Consider the following 19,878-nt stretch of genomic DNA (forward strand, 5'->3'; position numbering starts at 1 on the left):
CTTCCTTCAAGTGACGTCCAAAGGGTGTATCTTCATCTGGTTGCATGAACTTGTTCCTTGCATCTGCCATCCTAAAAGAGTAGAAAAGATGAGAAGTCAGAATGAGAAGAGTGAGTAATGATCTAGGGCTTTAGCTTAGTGGTCGCATCTTATAGTCAGCGTGTGCTCTGATACCATCTTGTAGCGACCAGACCTCAAACGGTCCAATCTCTGTGCTCCGGTGTCATCCCTGGATCAGTAATGCTGACACCACACAGTACTTGAAGGATTTATAACAGAGTAGCAATCACACACTTATTACATCGAGTGTCTCAAAAGAGAACTTATTACAATAAATATGGCATAAGGCCATCTAATAACGATAACAGCGGAAGGCTAGGAAGGTAAGTGAGTCCATCAACTCCAACGGCATCACTGAGTATAGAACCATGACCTAAAAGCACCTTACTCGTCGTCTGAAAAGTCTGCAACATGAACGTTGCAGCCCGAAACGGGTCAGCACATGGAATATGCTGGCAATGTAACACATAGAGAGCAATGAACAGAAATATGCTACACTACATGCATATATGGCTGGTGGAAAGCTCTATGGTTACAGTTTTGCGTAAAGCCAATTTTTTCCCACTGCAAAGGAATAAATTTTATTTAACTATCATGGTGGTTGTTAAACATTGAGAGTGTAGACACCCTCTCAATCCCAATTAAACATCATCATTAAAAACCCAACAAATTAATTAGAGTAACATGATGAGATTCACATGATAATCCAAGTACTAGACACTCAAGATGTCCATAAACGGGGACACGGCTAATCATGATTAGTTTATACACTCTGCAGAGGTTTGCGCACTTTTCCCCACAAGACACAATCTCCTCCGCTGGGATTCTCGCACTTCATGGTGTTTGAGAAACGGATGACCTAGACATAGTCTTTCAGAAGTGTTAGCACCTTACAATCGGGTAGACCGTTACACCTACTTTCCCCTACATCTGCTAGTCTACCATTGTAAGAGTTCACACAACTTAATCAACTATGCTAGAGCCCATAGTAGCTTGTGGCTGCACACGGAAGTTTCTAGTATGAATAATCTCATGATCCCTTTGAGCCTGGGTGGCGGTCCAAAAGAAAAACAGGCAATCGCTGGAATACCCAGGTGCCTCAATCCACCCATATGTGTGTTTAAGTTGCCACCTTTGATAAACCATTAATTTAACAATCTCACATCTGTCATGGATACACTCTCCCAATCCACGTCTACTAGCATAGCATGGCAATATAAGCAAACGTAGAAGTAACTCCCAAGGGTTTGATAATAACAGGTAATAGGTACTACCTCATCTACTTCCCAAAACCCACAATTTAATTACATCCTAATCATGCAATATGTGAGGATTTATCTAATGCAATAAAACTGGGTAGTAGGAGGTATGATCAAAGTGTTACTTGCCTTGCTGATGATCCGCAAAACCTAGTGATTCGAAGTAGCAAGCGGCGCACTCCGGGTAATCTATCGCAAACAAACAAGCATACAATAAGTACTCAACTAATGCACAGGTAAAACTCAAATAAGAGAGCTAACCAGAAAGTTCAACTTAAGAACTCCGGTTGGCAAAAAGAACCAAATCGAACGAAGCAACGAAAGACAAACGACAAAAGAAACAAGCTTCGTTTACTATTCTGGATCTAGGTCAAATTTTAGAGATGTAAAAACTTGTTTGAGTTGGTTAAACGGAAAGAGGGTTTCGAGACGAAACTCTAGGCGCTTGAATCGCCTGATTCCGATAAACGAGCGAAAAGTTATACTAGAACGAAAATCGGATCAGAAAAATCATGGAATAAATCCGAGAAAAAGAAAAATGATGAACAGATTAATGAATGAACGTTCGTTATCTGGATCTAAACGATGAACACGTTCGTTAAAACGAACGAACGAGCGAACGCTCGCTAATTAACTAAACCGAAAAAACCAATCTATCTAAAAAACGGATCTAAAAAACTGACGGAAAAACCGAACGGTTTTTCTAAAAAAAATGGCGGCGGCGGCGGCAGGATCGACCTCGTTGGCGGCGGCGGCTGGGCTCGGGCGCGGCTTAGGGTTAGGGCGGCAGCGGCTTGGGCTGATTCGGGCCCCGGGGCGCGCTATATAAAGCCCCCCCCCCCTGAGGAGTCCGGGCCAAACACGGCCCATAGTTGGTTCACACTTTCTTTTAAATTATTACGCGCAGAAAAACAAACAAAAGGAATACTAAACAGACTCCAAAAATCCCGAAATAAACTTTTCCCGACTTCTAAAATCAAGCTGCACAGGATGAACATTTATTTGGGGCCTAAATGCAATTTTGAAAAACGTGCATTTTTCCTAAATTCAAATAAAATAGCAAATAAATCCAAAATAAAATCTTGTTTGATTTTATTATTAAATCCTCAATATTTCTTTATTTTCGGAAAGTCATTTTATTCCCTCTCTCAGATTTTTATAATAGAAATAATTGAAGATAAAATAAATAAAATCAAATGATCCTATTTTCAAAATTTGAGAAAACTCAAATATGAAAATAACGAAATCCCCAACTCTCTCCGAGGGTCCTTGAGTTGCGTAGAATTTCTAGGATCAACCAAAATGCAAATAAATATGATATGCAATGATGATCTAATGTATAACATTTGAAATTGAAAATTTGGGATGTTACAGCGAGCAAATGGTCTTATCTTGAGCGGCATCAAACCCAGATTAGTGCGGTCCTTAAAGGAGTCTAACATGCACTGGGTAGAGGAGCTCGACTTCGTACTCTGGGGGCTGCGGACCACGCCGAATCGTACTACCGGATACACACCCTTCTTTATGGTGTACGGCGAAGAGGCAGTTCTGCCCTGCCACATAATTCGTGACTCACCTCGAGTGCGCATGTACGAAGAAAGAGAAGCCGAGCTCGATCGGCAGGACAGTCTGGACACCCTGGAGGAGGAGCGCAACGTGGCAAAAGCCCGTTCCGCATTCTATCAGCAACATGCTCGCAGATACCAAAGCAGAGAAGTACGGGCCAAAACTTATAACATTGGCGAGCTAGTTCTACGCCTGTCGGAGAAGAAAAAGACCAAGCTCGAGCCCAAATGGGAAGGTCCCTTCATTATTGACCAAGTTCTGACCGGTGGAGCGTACCGTCTGCGGGATGCATCGAATAATCGACTTGAGTCGAACCCATGGAACGCAGCCAGGCTCCGAAGATTCTACGCCTAGTGCCGGACTCTATGTGCGTCTCCTTCCTCTGTCCATTTTTTGCATATACATTATCTGTCTTTTTTCTCTTCCTTTCTTTTAGTCTTTCTCAAGGCCTTCAAGGGCCAACTTGTGCCTTGCTTGCACACTATTGACGCGCTAACCGCGCTCATTATACCTGGGGGCTTCTTACACAGAAGCTTAATTATTCATCTGGGCTTCATGCCCCGCACATGTGTTATTCTTCCGCATGTACCTTTTCTTCGCCATTATATGCATCGATATGACTTACGTTTTGGCCAAGCTGGGTTGTCTGGCTCTTGTATTTATGCCCTACGTTCCCGTTAATTCGGCTAGGGCATAAGGGGAGCACCTCTGCGATTATTACTGCCGGGTCAGCCGGATGTGTACCTCAGACTGGGTGAAGCCGAAAGCTAGCGTTCTTAAGGGAATATTCGATCGGTGAACAAAAGATGATTTTTATTTATTTTCCATATGTGCCCCAGATGTTTTTGCCTGTGTCTCCTCTCGCAGTCCCGACATGCACTTTAGGGCATGCGTACCCAGGGAAAGGAACCCTTAACGGAACTATTCTCCCTGGAAGATATTTCTTACTACCCATGTAATATAACATAACTAGTTGGATACTTGTCTGTTCAAGCACTAATGACCCCTACGCCTGGTTTCCACGCATACCCCTGTTCTTATATAATTGAGCGGGTATTCGGATACACTCCGTACTATTGGGTCCCGAGGTTGAAGCGAAAAGGTCCGCCATGAAAAATGATTTACAATCCGGCTAGAAGACATTATACATGTCACTTTAATTACATAGTCATGTAGACTGACTAAATTCCTCTTCTATACCATCCAACAGGATGTCTAGCCTACAATCCTGTTGGGAATACTTTGCGGCTAATTCTACTTGCACATACACTAAGCTAACGGGGATCTCTTTCCCATCGGGCCCCACAGGTCCGACCTCGACCATGTGGTTTGGGTCAGCCTTGGTATACCGCGTCTTCACCATGGCCCAGGCTTCCCTGGCACCTTGATGACAGGCCGATATCTTCCATAATCGGAAGCGCCGCCATGCTCCCTTAAGCTTCTCCGCAAGCTCTCCAATGCCTTCTGGCAGGGAGACGGATGGCCACAAGGCCTGGGCAATACCTTGCATCACCTACCGAACTTGTTCATGCAGTTGTGAGAGCTCGGGTAGAAGATCACCCGTAGACCCGGGCATCTCCTCCGCGGGACGACCCGTCAGCATACCTGCAGACATAACTCTGTTAGCCGGCTTCTTCGCCGCACCCTTTTAAGGGTTCGTTCAAGCACTTACTGAAAATGTCGCGTCGAAGCCGCTTATTCTCCTTCTCGGAGTCCGCAAGCTGGGCTCGAACATCTTTCAGTTCCACGCTCAGCTTGGTATTAATGTCTTGGAGATTGTTTTTCTCCCGCCTGACCTCAGTCAGCATGCGTTCGCCAGCCTTTAGCTATCGTACGACATGCTGGTCCTCCGGATTCTCTCCGGAGTCATCTGCAATATCTACTGTTAGATCTGCAGCAATGCCGCACACTATATGGTACCTATCATTCTTTGAAACAAATGTTACCAGCTGGGGACTTTTCAGGTTCCTTCAATGCAGCAATGGCGGCCCGAAGTTGGGTCTTGCATTCCTCCAGCTCCTGTGATAGTCGAGTATTCTTCTCTGTAAGAACCTGCACAATAAATGATCCTTAAATCAGTTGTGCCAACTGTTTCAAGTCTCAGGGGCTACTGATACATATAATCGTCAGATTTGCTTACCCATACATCCCTTACATACTGGTCCGTGGCTCTAGCTAGACCATTTTGAGCAGCACGGAGGTACGCGTCTCCAAAATTGAAGGCATCAAATGCCTCTGGTGAGAAGCAAGCGTCGCGGAGTACGGCCCGGCAACGCCTATGATTCATGGCGCTCTCCACTTCTGAATTTGTAGCAGACAGTCTATCTGCATCCTCTGTAGGAGGAGTATCCGGCATCCGCCCCATGTCGGCTTCCGCCTCTATGTCCGGCCCTGGAGCCCGACTGGTGGAAGCATGATTGGCAGCCTCTCCGGACATATTCCAGCGAGCGTTTTTTCTATTAAAGAAACATGGACATCATTACATTTTGAGAAAGACGACAACCATGGAGCGGGGTTTTTGTCATACCTCTGCGCCGACGTCTCCGTCCTGACCGTCTTCCTTTTTGGCCTACCCGGCCTCGGTGCCTCTTGTTGGCGAGTTGCTGTGGGTTCGGCACGGCGTCCCGAATGCCTTCCTTGTAAAACACCATATGTATATGGTAGGTGAAGTGTCTAAAAGGGGATCCTAGTTTTTGGAGTTGGGATTTTGTTTTTTCTTACGTGCGATGCAGGGAGAAGTCAAGGATAGTCGGCCGTAATGGCCACCATGGCGTCATCACAGCTCAATTGATAGAACTGCTTGTCTATCAGCTCCACGAATATGTCCGGATCTTCTTCGAGTCCGGGACCGAGGGCCCGGTCAGGGTTCTCTGGTTGTGGAGATGGGCTGTTGACCTCCCTTACGGCTTTTCGCAATTCCTGCCGTAAAATGGCAAGGTGAGTACCTACGACAAAGAATGCAGGAAGAATGGGAGTAAGGAGATATAACTCACCCAGCTTGGAGGGTTGTACATGGAGAATACATCCCGTGGCTTGATGCGGATGAACTCCTCTTCCTCTCCCTTGAACAACTCGGACAATTTTTTTGCTAAAGCAGCAGCGGTGTCCAGTCCCTTACGCCCGCAACGGGTGGCATCATCTTCCCCATTAAAACACCACAGGGGGTGCCCTAGATATTGAAGTGGATGCACTCCCCGCATTATGCATATTGACATAACCTCGATTACTATCAATCCTGATTGAGCCAGCGCTTTAATCCAGTTCACCAGGTAGAGGACTTCTCCGTTGTCTTCCTCCTGGGGGCTCCGTGGGCGCCAGCTTCGGCGTTTCTTCAGAGGAGCATTGTTGAAATCAGGAAGACCCCGCCGAACAGGGTCCAGAAGGGGGACATCCTCCATATAAAACCATTCCGAAGGCCAGTCCTCGGACGTCTTCTTCGGAGTACCGGACAGGTATCCGGTTTCGGCGATGCGCCATATTTCGGCTCCGCCTACTTGATAAAGTGACCCCTTCTGTGTGCGGGGGACGAGGCAAAATAACCTTTTCCATAGCTCGAAATGAGCCTCGCAGCCCAAGAATAACTCACAGAGGGCAACGTAGCCGGCGATGTGTAATATGGAAGCAGGGGTGAAATTATGCAGTTGGAGGCTGTAAAACTCCAGGAGCCCGCGGAGGAACGGATGAATTGGAAATCCGAGTCCCCTTAATAAGTAAGGAACAAGGCATACCCGTTCCCCCGTAGAGGGGCTGGGGAAGCTCTCCGCTTGCTCCCTGCCATTGTAGGTGGCGAGCCCGGCTCGGACGGGAACCATATACGCTGGAGGGAGAAATCCCTGAGTCTGCAGTTCGACTAATCGACTATGTGAGACAGAACACCTCTCCCAATCACCTGGCTTAGGGCTACAGGGGCGAGAGGAGGAGCTGCGGTGGTCGGCCATGTTGGAGTGGATTTTTCTGAAGTGCGCTCCGATGGATTCTCGCTGTGGAGGATGGTATAGATTGGATCTAAGAATCCCCACCCCTTTAATAGACGATTTATTTATCTGGCTATGGGGGCGAATGTAAAAATGCCCTGGCTCCTCGTATTCATTCGACGCGTGGAAGATAGCCCTTATTGGGCGCGGAAGCCAAGAGGTCCAACATTTATGGGGCCAGACACTACTTAACAAACATTCAAAATTTGGAGAAGAACCCGCCTTGCAATGCCGAAGACAATACTGCGTGTCGGACTGTTGGGGAACGTAGCAGAAATTCAAAATTTTCCTACGTGTCACCAAGATCTATCTATGGAGAAACCAGCAACGAGGGGAGGGAGAGTGCATCTACATACCCTTGTAGATCGCTAAGCGGAAGCGTTCAAGATAACGGGGTTGATGGAGTCGTACTCGTCGTGATCCAAATCACCGATGATCCTAGTGCCGAACGGACGGCACCTCCGCGTTCAACACACGTACAGCCCGACGATGTCTCCCACGCCTTGATCCATCAAGGAGAGAGGGAGAGGTTGAGGAAGACTCCATCCAGCAGCAGCACAAAGGCGTGGTGGTGGTGGAGGAGTGTGGCAATCCTGCAGGGCTTCGCCAAGCACCACGGGATATGAGGAGAAAGAGAGGGAGGGCTGCACCAACGAGAGAGATCAAATCGCGTGTATTGGGCAGCCCCTAGGCCTCATATATATAGGGGAAGGGGAGGAGGGTGCGCCCCCTCTAGGGTTCCCACCCCTAGAGGGACGGCAGCCCTAGATGGGTCTTGGGGTGGCGGCCAAGAGGGGAAGAGGGGGGGCGCCCCCTAGGGTGGGCCTTAGGGCCCATCTAAGCCTAGGGTTTCCCCTTCTCCTCCTTTGCTGCGCCTTGGGCCTTGTGGGAGGCACACCAGCCCACTCAGGGGCTGGTCCCTCACCACTCTTGGCCCACACAAGCCTCCGGGACTGGTGGCCCCACTTGGTGGACCCCCGGGACCCTCCCGGTGGTCCCGGTACGTTACCGATAAACCCCGAAACTTTTCCGGTGACCAAAACAGGACTTCCCATATATAAATCTTTACCTCCGGACCATTCCGGAACTCCTTGTGACGTCCGGGATCTCATCCGGGACTCGTAACAACATTCAGTAACCACATACAAACTTCCTTTATAACCCTAGCGTCATCGAACCTTAAGTGTGTAGACCCTACGGGTTCGGGAGACATGCAGACATGACCGAGACGTTCTCCGGTCAATAACCAACAGCGGGATCTGGATACCCATGTTGGCTCCCACATGTTCCACGATGATCTCATCAGATGAACCACGATGTCAAGGACTTAATCAATCCTGTATACAATTCCCTTTGTCTATCGGTACGATACTTGCCCGAGATTCGATCGTCGGTATCCCGATACCTTGTTCAATCTCGTTACCGGCAAGTCTCTTTACTCATTCCGTAACACATCATCCTGTGATCAACTCCTTGATCACATTGTGCACATTATGATGATGTCCTACCGAGTGGGCCCAGAGATACCTCTCCGTCACACGGAGTGACAAATCCCATTCTCGATTCGTGCCAACCCAACAGACACTTTCAGAGATACCCGTAGTGCACCTTTATAGTCACCCAGTTACGTTGTGACGTTTGGCACACCCAAAGCACTCCTACGGTATCCGGGAGTTGCACAATCTCATGGTCTAAGGAAATGATACTTGACATTAGAAAAGCTTTAGCGAACGAACTACACGATCTTTGTGCTAGGCTTAGGATTGGGTCTTGTCCATCACATCATTCTCCTAATGATGTGATCCCATTATCAACGACATCCAATGTCCATGGTCAGGAAACCGTAACCATCTATTGATCAACGAGCTAGTCAACTAGAGGCTTACTAGGGACATGGTGTTGTCTATGTATCCACACATGTATCTGAGTTTCCTATCAATACAATTCTAGCATGGATAATAAACGATTATCATGAACAAGGAAATATAATAATAACTAATTTATTATTGCCTCTAGGGCATATTTCCAACAGTCTCCCACTTGCACTAGAGTCAATAATCTAGTTCACATCGCCATGTGATTAACACTCACAGGTCACATCGCCATGTGACCAACATCCAAAGAGTTTACTAGAGTCAATAATCTAGTTCACATCACTATGTGATTAACACTCAAAGAGTTCTGGGTTTGATCATGTTGCTTGTGAGAGAGGTTTTAGTCAACGGGTCTGCAACATTCAGATCCGTATGTACTTCGCAAATTTCTATGTCATCTTGTAGATGCAACTACTACGCTACATTTGGAGCTATTCCAAATAACTGTTCTACTTGGAGCTATTCTAAATTGTTGCTCCATTATACGTATCCGGTATCTCTACTCAGAGCTATCCGAATAGGTGTTAAGCTTGCATCGACGTAACTCTTTACGTCGAACTCTTTATCACCTCCATAATCGAGAAAATTCCTTAGTCCACTAGTTACTAAGGACAACTTTGACCGCTGTCCTGTGATCCATTCTTGGATCACTCTTGTACCCCTTGACTGACTCATGGCAAGGCACATTTCAGGTGCGGTACACAGCATAGCATACTGTAGAGCCTATGTCTTAAGCATAGGGGACGACCTTCGTCCTTTCTCTCTCTATTCTGCCGTGGTCGAGCTTTAAGTCTTAACTTCATACCTTACAACTCAGGCAAGAACTCCTTCTTTGACTGATCCATCTTGAACACCTTCAAGATCATGTCAAGGTATGTGCTCATTTGAAAGTACTATTAAGCGTTTTGATCTATCCTCATAGATCCTAATGCTCAATACTCAAGCAGCCTAATCCAGGTTTTCCATTGAAAAACATTTTTCAAATAACTCTGCATGCTTTCCAGAAATTCTACATCATTTCCGATCAACAATATGTTAACAACATATACTCATCGGAAATTCTATAGTGCTCCCACTCACTTCTTTGGAAATACAAGTTTCTCATAAACTTTGTATAAACCCAAAAACTTTGATCATCTCATCAAAGCATACCTTCCAACTCCGAGATGCTTACTCCAGTCCTTAGAAGGATTGCTGGAGCTTTGCATACTTATTAGCATCTTTCAGGATTGACAAAACCTTCTGGTTGTATCACATACAACCTTTCCTCAAGAAAATGTCGAGGAAACAATGCTTTGACATCCTATCTGCAAGATTTCATAAATAATGCAGTAGTTGCTAATATAATTCCAACAGACTCTTAGCATCGCTACAAGTGAGAAAGTCTCACCGTAGTCAACTCCTTGAACTTGTCGGGAAACTTCGTAACGACAAGTCGAGCTTTCTTAATGGTGACACTTACCAACATTGTTTGTCTTCCTTTTAAAATCCATATGTACCCAACAGCCTTACGACCATCAAGTAGTTCTTCCAAAGTCTACACTTTGTTTTCATACATGGATCCTCTCTCGGATTTTATGGCCTCGAGCCATTTATCAGAATCCGGGCCCACCATCGCTTCTCCATAGCTCGTAGGTTCATTGTTGTCTAGCAACATGACTTCCAAGACAGGATTACGTACCACTCTGAAGTAGTACACATCCTTGTCATCCCACGAGGTTTGTTAGTGACTTGATCTGAAGTTTCATGATCACTATCATAAGCTTCCACTTCAATTGGTGTAGGTGCTATAGGAACAACTTCCTGTGCCCTGCCACACACTAGTTGAAGAGACGGTTCAATAACCTCATCAAGTCTCCACCATCCTCCCACTCAATTCTTTCGAGAGAAACTTTTTCTCGAGAAAGGACCCGATTCTAGAAACAATCCCTTATTGCTTTCGGATCTGAGACAGGAGGTATACCCAACTGTTTTGGGTGTCCTATGAAGATGCATTTATCCGCTTTGGGTTCGAGCTTATCAGCCTGAAACTTTTCCACATAAGCGTCGCAGCCCAAACTTTTAAGAAATGACAGCTTAGGTTTCTCTAAACCATAGTTCATACGGTGTCATCTCATCGGAATTACGTGGTGCCCTATTTAAAGTGAATGCGGTTGTCTCTAATGCCTAACCCATAAACTATTGTGGTAATTCTATAAGAGACATCATGGTATGCATCATATCCAATAGGGTGCAGTTATGATGGTCGGGCACACCATCACACTATGGTGTTCCAGGCTGTATTAGTTGTGAAACAATTTCCACAATGTCTTAATTCTGTGCCAAACTTGTAATTCAGATATTCATCTCTATGATCATATCATAGATCTTTTATCCTCTTGTCACGACGATCTTTCAACTTCACCCTGAAATTACTTGAACCTTTCAATAATTCAGACTCGTGATTCATCAAGTAAATATACTCAACATCTACTCAAATCATCTGTGAAGTAAGAACATAACGATATCCACTACATGCCTCAGCACTCATTGGACTGCACACATCAAAATGTATTACTTCCAACAAGTTGCTTTCTAGTTCCATTTTACTGAAACCGAGGCTTTCAGTCATCTTGCCCATGTGGTATGATTTGCATGTCTCAAGTGATTCAAAATCAAGTGAGTACAAAACGGTCCATTTGCATGGAGTTTCTTCATGCATATATACCAATAGACATGGTTCGCATGTCTCAAACTTTTCAAAACGAGTGAGCCCAAAGATCCATCAACATGGAGCTTCTTCATGCGTTTTATACCGATGTGACTTACGTGGCAGTGCCACAAGTAGATGGTACTATCATTACTATCTTTTGGCATGAACATGTGTATCACTAAGATCGAGATTCAATAAACCATTCATTTTAGGTGTAAGGCCATTGAAGGTATTATTCAAATAAACAGAGTAACCATTATTCTCCTTAAATGAATAATCGTATTGCGATAGACATAATCCAATCATGTCTATGCTCAACGCAAACACCAATCTCGATGGTAGAGGGAGCGTACGATATTTGATCAACCTTGGAAATACTTCCAACACATATCGTCATCTCACCTTTAGCTAGTCTCCGTTTATTCCGTAGCTTTTATTTCGAGTTACTAACACTTAGCAACCGAACCGGTATCTAATGCCCTGGTGCTACTAGGAGTACTAGTAAAGTACACATTGACACAATGTATATCCAATATACTTCTATCGACCTTGCCAGCCTTCTAATCTACCGAGTATCTAGGGTAATTCTGCTCCAGTGGCTGTTCCCCTTATTACAGAAGCACTTAGTCTCGGGTTTGGGTTCAACCTTGGGTCTCTTCACTAGAGCAGCAGCTGAATTGCCGTTTCATGAAGTATCCCTTCGTGCCCTTGCCCTTCTTGAAACTAGTGGTTTCACCAACCATCAACAATTGATGCTCCTTCTTGATTTCTACTTTGGTGTCAAACATCGCGAATATCTTAAGGATCATCATATATGTCCCTGATATATTATAGTTCATCACGAAGCTCTAGCAGCTTGGTGGTAATGACTTCGGAGAAACATCACTATCTTATCTGGAAGATCAACTCCCACTCAATTCAAATGATTGTTGTACTCAGACAATCTGAGCACAAGCTCAACAATTGAGATTTTCTCCCTTAGTTTGCAGGCTAAGAAAATCGTCGGAGGTCTTATACCTCTTGACGTGGGCACGAGCCTGAAATTCCAATTTCAGCCCTCGAAACATCTCATATGTTTCGTGACGTTTCAAAACCGTCTTCGGTGCCTCAACTCTAAACCGTTTAACTAAACTATCACGTAGTTATCAAAACGTGTATGTCAGATGTTCGCAACATCCACAGACAACGTTCGAGGTTCAGCACACTGAGCGGTGCATTAAGGACATAAGCCTTCTAAGAAGCAATGAGGACAATCCTCAGTTTACGGACCTAGTACGCTTAATTGCTACTATCAACTTTCAACTATTTTTTTTTCTCTAGGAACATATCTAAACAGTAGAACTAAAGCGCGAGCTACGACATAATTTGCAAAATCCCTTTTGACTATGTTCAGGATAAACAAGTTCATCTTATGAACTCCCACTCAGATAGACATCCCTCTAGTCATCTAAGTGATTACATGATCCGAGTCAACTAGGCCGTGTCCGATCATCACGTGAGACGGACTAGTCAACATCGGTGAACATCTTCATGTTGATCGTATCTGCCATACGACTCATGCTCGACCTTTCGGTCTCTTGTGTTCCGAGGCCATGTCTGTACATGCTAGGCTCGTCAAGTCAACCTAAGTGTTTCGCGTGTGTAAATCTGTCTTACACCTGTTGTATGTGAACGTTAGAATCTATCACACCCGATCATCACGTGGTGCTTCGAAACAACGAACTGTCGCAACGGTGCACAGTTAGGGGGAACACCTTCTTGAAATTTTAATGAGGGATCATCTTATTTACTACCGTCATTCTAAGCAAATAAGATGTATAAACATGATAAACATCACATGCAATCAAATAGTGACATGATATGGCCAATATCATATTGCTCCTTTTGATCTTCATCTTCGGGGCTCCATGATCATCATCGTCACCGGCATGACACCATGATCTCCATCATCATGATCTCCATCATCGTGTCTCCATGAAGTTGCCTCGCCAACTATTACTTCTACTACTACAGCTAACGGTTAGCAATAAAGTAAAGTAATTACATGACGTTTATGTTGACACGTAGGTCATAAATGAATTAAGACAACTCCTATGGCTCCTGCCGGTTGTCATACTCATCGACATGCAAGTCATGATTCCTATTACAAGAACATGATCATCTCATACATCACATATATCATTCATCACATCCTTTGGCCATATCACATCACATAGCATACCCTGCAAAAACAAGTTAGACGTCCTCTAATTGTTGTTTGCATGTTTTACGTGGCTGCTGTGGGTTTCTAGCAAGAACGTTTCTTACCTACGCAAAGACCACAACATGATGTGCCAATTGCTATTTACCCTTCATAGGGACCCTTTTCATCGAATCCGATCCGACTAAAGTGGGAGAGACAGACACCCGCTAGCCACCTTATGAAACTAGTGCATGTCAGTCGGTGGAACCGGTCTCACGTAAGCGTACGTGTAAGGTTGATCCGGGCCGCTTCATCCCACAATGCCGCCGAATCAAGATTGGACTAGTAACGGTAAGCATATTGAACAAAATCAACGCCCACAACTACTTTGTGTTCTACTCGTGCATAGAATCTACGCAATAGACCTAGCTCATGATGCCACTGTTGGGGAACGTAGCAGAAATTCAAAATTTTCCTACGTGTCACCAAGATCTATCTATGGAGAAACCAGCAACGAGGGGAGGGAGAGTGCATCTACATACCCTTGTAGATCGCTAAGCGAAAGCGTTCAAGAGAACGGGGTTGATGGAGTCGTACTTGTCGTGATCCAAATCACCGATGATCCTAGTGCCGAACGGACGGCACCTCCGCGTTCAACACACGTACAGCCCGACGATGTCTCCCACGCCTTGATCCAGCAAGGAGAGAGGGAGAGGTTGAGGAAGACTCCATCCAGCAGCAGCACAAAGGCGTGGTGGTGGTGGAGGAGTGTGGCAATCCTGCAGGGCTTCGCCAAGCACCACGGGATATGAGGAGAAAGAGAGGGAGGGCTGCACCAACGAGAGAGATCAAATCGCGTGTATTGGGCAGCCCCTAGGCCTCATATATATAGGGGAAGGGGAGGAGGGTGCGCCCCCTCTAGGGTTCCCACCCCTAGAGGGACGGCAGCCCTAGATGGGTCTTGGGGTGGCGGCCAAGAGGGGAAGAGGGGGGCGCCCCCTAGGGTGGGCCTTAGGGCCCATCTAAGCCTAGGGTTTCCCCTTCTCCTCCTTTGCTGCGCCTTGGGCCTTGTGGGAGGCGCACCAGCCCACTCAGGGGCTAGTCCCTCACCACTCTTGGCCCACGCAAGCCTCCGGGACTGGTGGCCCCACTTGGTGGACCCCCGGGACCCTCCCGGTGGTCCCGGTACGTTACCGATAAACCCCGAAACTTTTCCGGTGACCAAAACAGGACTTCCCATATATAAATCTTTACCTCCGGACCATTCCGGAACTCCTTGTGACGTCCGGGATCTCATCCGGGACTCGTAACAACATTCGGTAACCACATACAAACTTCCTTTATAACCCTAGCGTCATCGAACCTTAAGTGTGTAGGCCCTACGGGTTCGGGAGACATGCAGACATGACCGAGACGTTCTCCGGTCAATAACCAACAGCGGGATCTGGATACCCATGTTGGATCCCACATGTTCCACGATGATCTCATCGGATGAACCACGATGTCAAGGACTTAATCAATCATGTATACAATTCCCTTTGTCTATCGGTACGATACTTGCCCGATATTTGGGTGAGGAAGATGAGCTTCCGTCGAGGACGACTTCATTTCAAGAAGGGGAGGATGATGAGGACATCAATACCATTGTTACACCCACACCCCTGCTGCTATACATATTGGACCAATTACTAGAGCTCGCGCATGCCAATTGAATTATCAGGTACTTTCATTTCTTGGTAATGATTCTGATGTTCATGAGAATATGATGCTGCCTAAATTGGATACATTTGTTTTGCTTACAAATGAAGGGCCTAGCATGGATAAGAGGGATGAACACTGGAGCAAGACCAAGCATGGAGATGATGGCATGCGCAAGGGGATCAAGAACGGAGTTACAAGTGATGATTTCAGGACTTTGAAGCCACCATAAGGAGTGCATGAAGCCTTGGATGAAATATACAAGATGCCACTTCATAAATTTCGTCCATAGGCTATTATAGGTGTTGCGTCACCTTATTATTTGGCCAGGCCCATGTATTTTCGAAATACTTAAGTATAGGCAATTTTTAGAGTCCGTATGTGTGGGGAAACAAGAGTTAGGGTTAGTTTCGGATCCCTCCTCCAAGGGCCACGAAATCCCCCCCTCTTCCTCCATATATACAGCCCTTAGGGCATCGTTTAGACTTTGGGTTTTGTTTAGATTAAAAGTTCGCCATAGCTGCAACTTCGCGTACTTCATTTGTGTCCAACGACCAGACCAAGACGTCACAAAAACCCACCTTCATTAATAAAGCTTTCCTCTTTATTCGCAATATCCAGATTGCAATCTTAGTTTCTTACTTGTTCTTCGTTTGCTCGTAGGAAATAGACCCTCGTGGTCAGGTTGATCATGCTCCGGCGTGGTCAATAACCCTCTGAAGTTGGTTTAGCAATTGCTAAGGCGCGACGTCTTCGCACGTTCGTAGTCGGATCATCAAAGTTGACTCCCACAGAGAACGATATCTATCTCATCGAAACATCGGGACACCTTCGCCTCTATCACATACCCTCGATATCACTTCTATCTTTGCTTGCTAGTTGTTCGCTCTATCGCTATGTCACGCTACCTACCACTTGTTATATCATGCCTCCCATATTGCCATGTCAAGCCTTTGACCCACCTTTCCTAGCAAACCGTTGTTTGGCTAAGTTACCGCTTTGCTCAGCTCCTCTTATAGCGTTGTTAGTTGCAGGTGAAGCTGAAGTTTGTTCCATGTTGGAACATGGATATGTTGGGATATCACAATATCTCTTATTTTAATTAATGCATCTATATACTTGGTAAAGGGTGGAAGGCTCGGCCTTATTCCTGGTGTTTTGTTCCACTCTTGCCGCCTTAGTTTCCGTCATACCGGTGTTATGTTCCTTGATTTTGCGTTCCTTACATGGTTGGGTGTTATGGGAACCCCTTGACAGTTCGCTTTGATAAAACTCCTCCAGCAAGGCCCAAACTTGGTTTTACATTTGCCTAACAACCTATAACTTTCCCTTGGGGTTGCAAACCCGAGGGTCATCTTTATTTTAACCCCCCGGGCCAGTGCTTCTCTAAGTGTTGGTCTGAACTGAGTAGACCGCGGGGCCACCTCGGGGAAACTTGAGGGTTGGTTTTACTCCTAGGATGTCTCATCTGGTGTGCCCTGAGAACGAGATACGTGTGACTCCTATCGGGATTGTCGGCACATCGAGCGGCTTTGCTGGTCTTGTTTTACCATTGTCGAAATGTCTTGTAACCGGGATTCCGAGACTGATCGGGTCTTTCCGGGAGAAGGAATATCCTTCGTTGACCATGAGAGCTTGTGATGGGCTAAGTTGGGACACCCTTGCAGGTATAAACTTTCGAGAGCCGTGCCCGTGGTTATGTGTCAGATGGGAATTTGTTAATGTCCGGTTGTAGAGAACTTGACACTTTACTTAATTAAAATACATCAACCACGTGTGTAACCGTGATGGTCTCTTCTCGGCAGAGTCCGGGAAGTGAACACGATCTTGTGTTATGCTTGAACGTAAGTAGTTTCAGGATCACTTCTAGCTTCTCGACCGTGGCGTTGCTTCTCTTCTCGCTCTCATTTGCGTATGTTAGCCATCATTTTTTTGCTTAGTGCTTGCTGCAGCTCCACCTCATTACCCTATCCTACCCATAAGCTTAAATAGTCTTGATCTCGCGGGTGTGAGATTGTTGAGTCTTCGTGACTCACGAATACTTCCAAACAGTTGCAGGTGCCGATGATACCAGCGCAGGTGGCGCAACCGAGCTCAAGTGGGAGCTCGATGAAGACCTTGATCGTCGTTTTGTGTCTTTTCTGGTTGATCAGTAGTGGTGCCCAGTTGGGACGATCGTGGATCTAGCATTTGGGGTTGACTTCTTTTATTTTTGTTCTGTAATCGGACCTTGATTGTACTCTGTATGACGTATGTTTAACTTGTTATTTGTGTGAAGTGGCAATTGTAAGCCAACTCTTTATCCTTTTCTTATTTAGTATATGGGATTGTGTGAAGATCACCCCTTTTGCGACAAAACCACAATGTGGTTATGCCTCTAAGTCGTGCCTCGACACGTGGGAGATATAGCCGCATCGTGGGTGTTACACCGTGTGAAGCCTGACACATACGCATACGAGATTACTGCATTTCTTGACTCCTACCGAAAGATTGAGAACAATGCTTCACACTACTAGCTCCATGATGATCTCATTGAGCATTCGTGGCAACTCTATGGGAGATAAATTCCCATTTTTATTTAATAAATGAACTTCATATGTAATTGAGTGTGATTTAAACAATTTGTTGTTGTAATGATTATTCGAATGTGAACATTTGTTGTAATGAAAAATGAGTATTGTATTGTGAATTGCATTTCGGACCATTCATATTCATGTTTAATTTATATTATGATTCTATTAGATTTATACGGTTAAAACTAGAATTTACGAAACTCTGTAAAATTGCGGTACCGTGAGGTCTCAGACGCGGAACAAATCCTATATTGTGGGATGACTTTACAAGATCTTTTTCATACCGGAGGCCTCGTGATATCATAATTTTTGTTACAAGCGGCATGTAAATGAATTTCGCAAACAAATTTTGTGGGGACTAGATATTTTGGATCTGCTAGTCTAAAAAGCTATTTTTCTTCGAGGGGAGTTTGTTTGATACTTCTTGTTTTGGAAAGACTAAATCTGATAATCAATCGCAATAGCCCAAACAAGGCACCTTCATAAGAGTATCTCCAGCCGCGCCCCCAATAAGCCCCAAGGCCATTTTTAGCATTGGCGCTGGAAAAACAGCTCAGTCGCATTCCCAAGAGCCCAATTTTCGTCGGTTAGGGTCGAAACTGACGACGACGGACCCAGGCCGAATCCAACGCACTGGGGGGCGTCTGAGGGCACCGGGGGAATTGTTTTTGGCGCGAAAGAACTGCGGGCCTGCCGAGTCAGCGACCCCACGCATCGTTGTCCTCATCGCCTCGGTTTTCCAAGGGGAATCAATGCCAAGGCTGCCGCCGGTCATCCTTTCATTGATTCCTGACGGGCGGCGTAGTGCGGCGACGCGCCCTCTCCCGCCACGCGTACATACGTTTGCCGCTCCCCCGGCCGCTATAAAAGCTGCCCCTCCCTTGCTGGTGGACGCACTCGCCTCGCAACCCCTCTCTCTCGTCGCCGACGCTCTCTCTTCCTCTTTCTCCCCGCCTAGCCATCGCGTGCACGCCCCGCCGATGGGAGAGTGGTTTCCCGGCGATGGAGCGGTGGCCAACGGCTTCGGCCGCCGCCACCTGCACGAGTGGGAAGCCAACCTCCTCCACAAGGCGAACTACCCGCCGGCGCCCGACATGCGCGTCCGAGGCGATGGAGGCTCAGCGCCGGGGGCATCCCAGTCCCCCGCAGCCCGACGTCGACCATCCCGGCTACTTCCACGCCGAGATCGAGCGTGTTCGGGCCTCTCTGATGAAGGAGGAGCGGGACCTCCCGAAGTACGCCGCCGACGACCACACGCACTGGGTGGCGTACTTCCAACGCCGGCAAGAGGAGTGGCTCGCCTCCACCAACACACCGGTGATAAGGGGACACAACAACAGCGACGGTCGCCGCCTGTGGTGGGGCACCCCCAACCGCACACTCCATGCCGTCCTCGAGTACCTCGAGGGCGGCAATGATCGTCGCTCGAGTATCCGGCAGCCCCAGCCCCGTCCCCCGCCGGAGTGGCCGCCCGTGGCTGCCGAGGCGCATGCTGGGCGGTTCCTCCTCCTCTCCCTATTCCTCCTCCCACTCCTCCGGGTCGCCGGCGCTCGTCAGCATCAACGCCGAGCCCGTGGAAACGTCGTTCCGCCGGTGCACCCGCGACGCCGCCCTCGTCATCAACAAGGGCGGCTGTGCCTCCTCGGCTCCTACCTACCGCCTCGTCAAACCGAAGATGGAGCCGGGGCTCGCCACCGTGAAGAGCGAGCACGATGACATGGCCGCACTCGACGACGAGGCCGCCATGAAGTGGGCACGGGAGGATTGGGCCCAACTGGAGATGGAGCGCCATCGCGACGCCCTAGAGGAGATTGCCGCTCGTCGCCGTGCGCGATAAGGGAGGCGTTATCGTCCTCGAGGATAGCGACGACGACGCGCCGCCGCCAGCCGGAACCAGGGCGACCCCGGGCAAGGGTCCAGCAGGGACGACCGCGGTGTGAAGAAGGAGAAGGAGGACGACGACGGCGGCGACTACGACGCCTTTAGCAAGCTCTTCGGCT

This window comes from Triticum aestivum, chromosome 7A, assembly GCF_018294505.1.
Source record: "Triticum aestivum cultivar Chinese Spring chromosome 7A, IWGSC CS RefSeq v2.1, whole genome shotgun sequence".
Lineage (NCBI taxonomy): Eukaryota > Viridiplantae > Streptophyta > Magnoliopsida > Poales > Poaceae > Triticum > Triticum aestivum.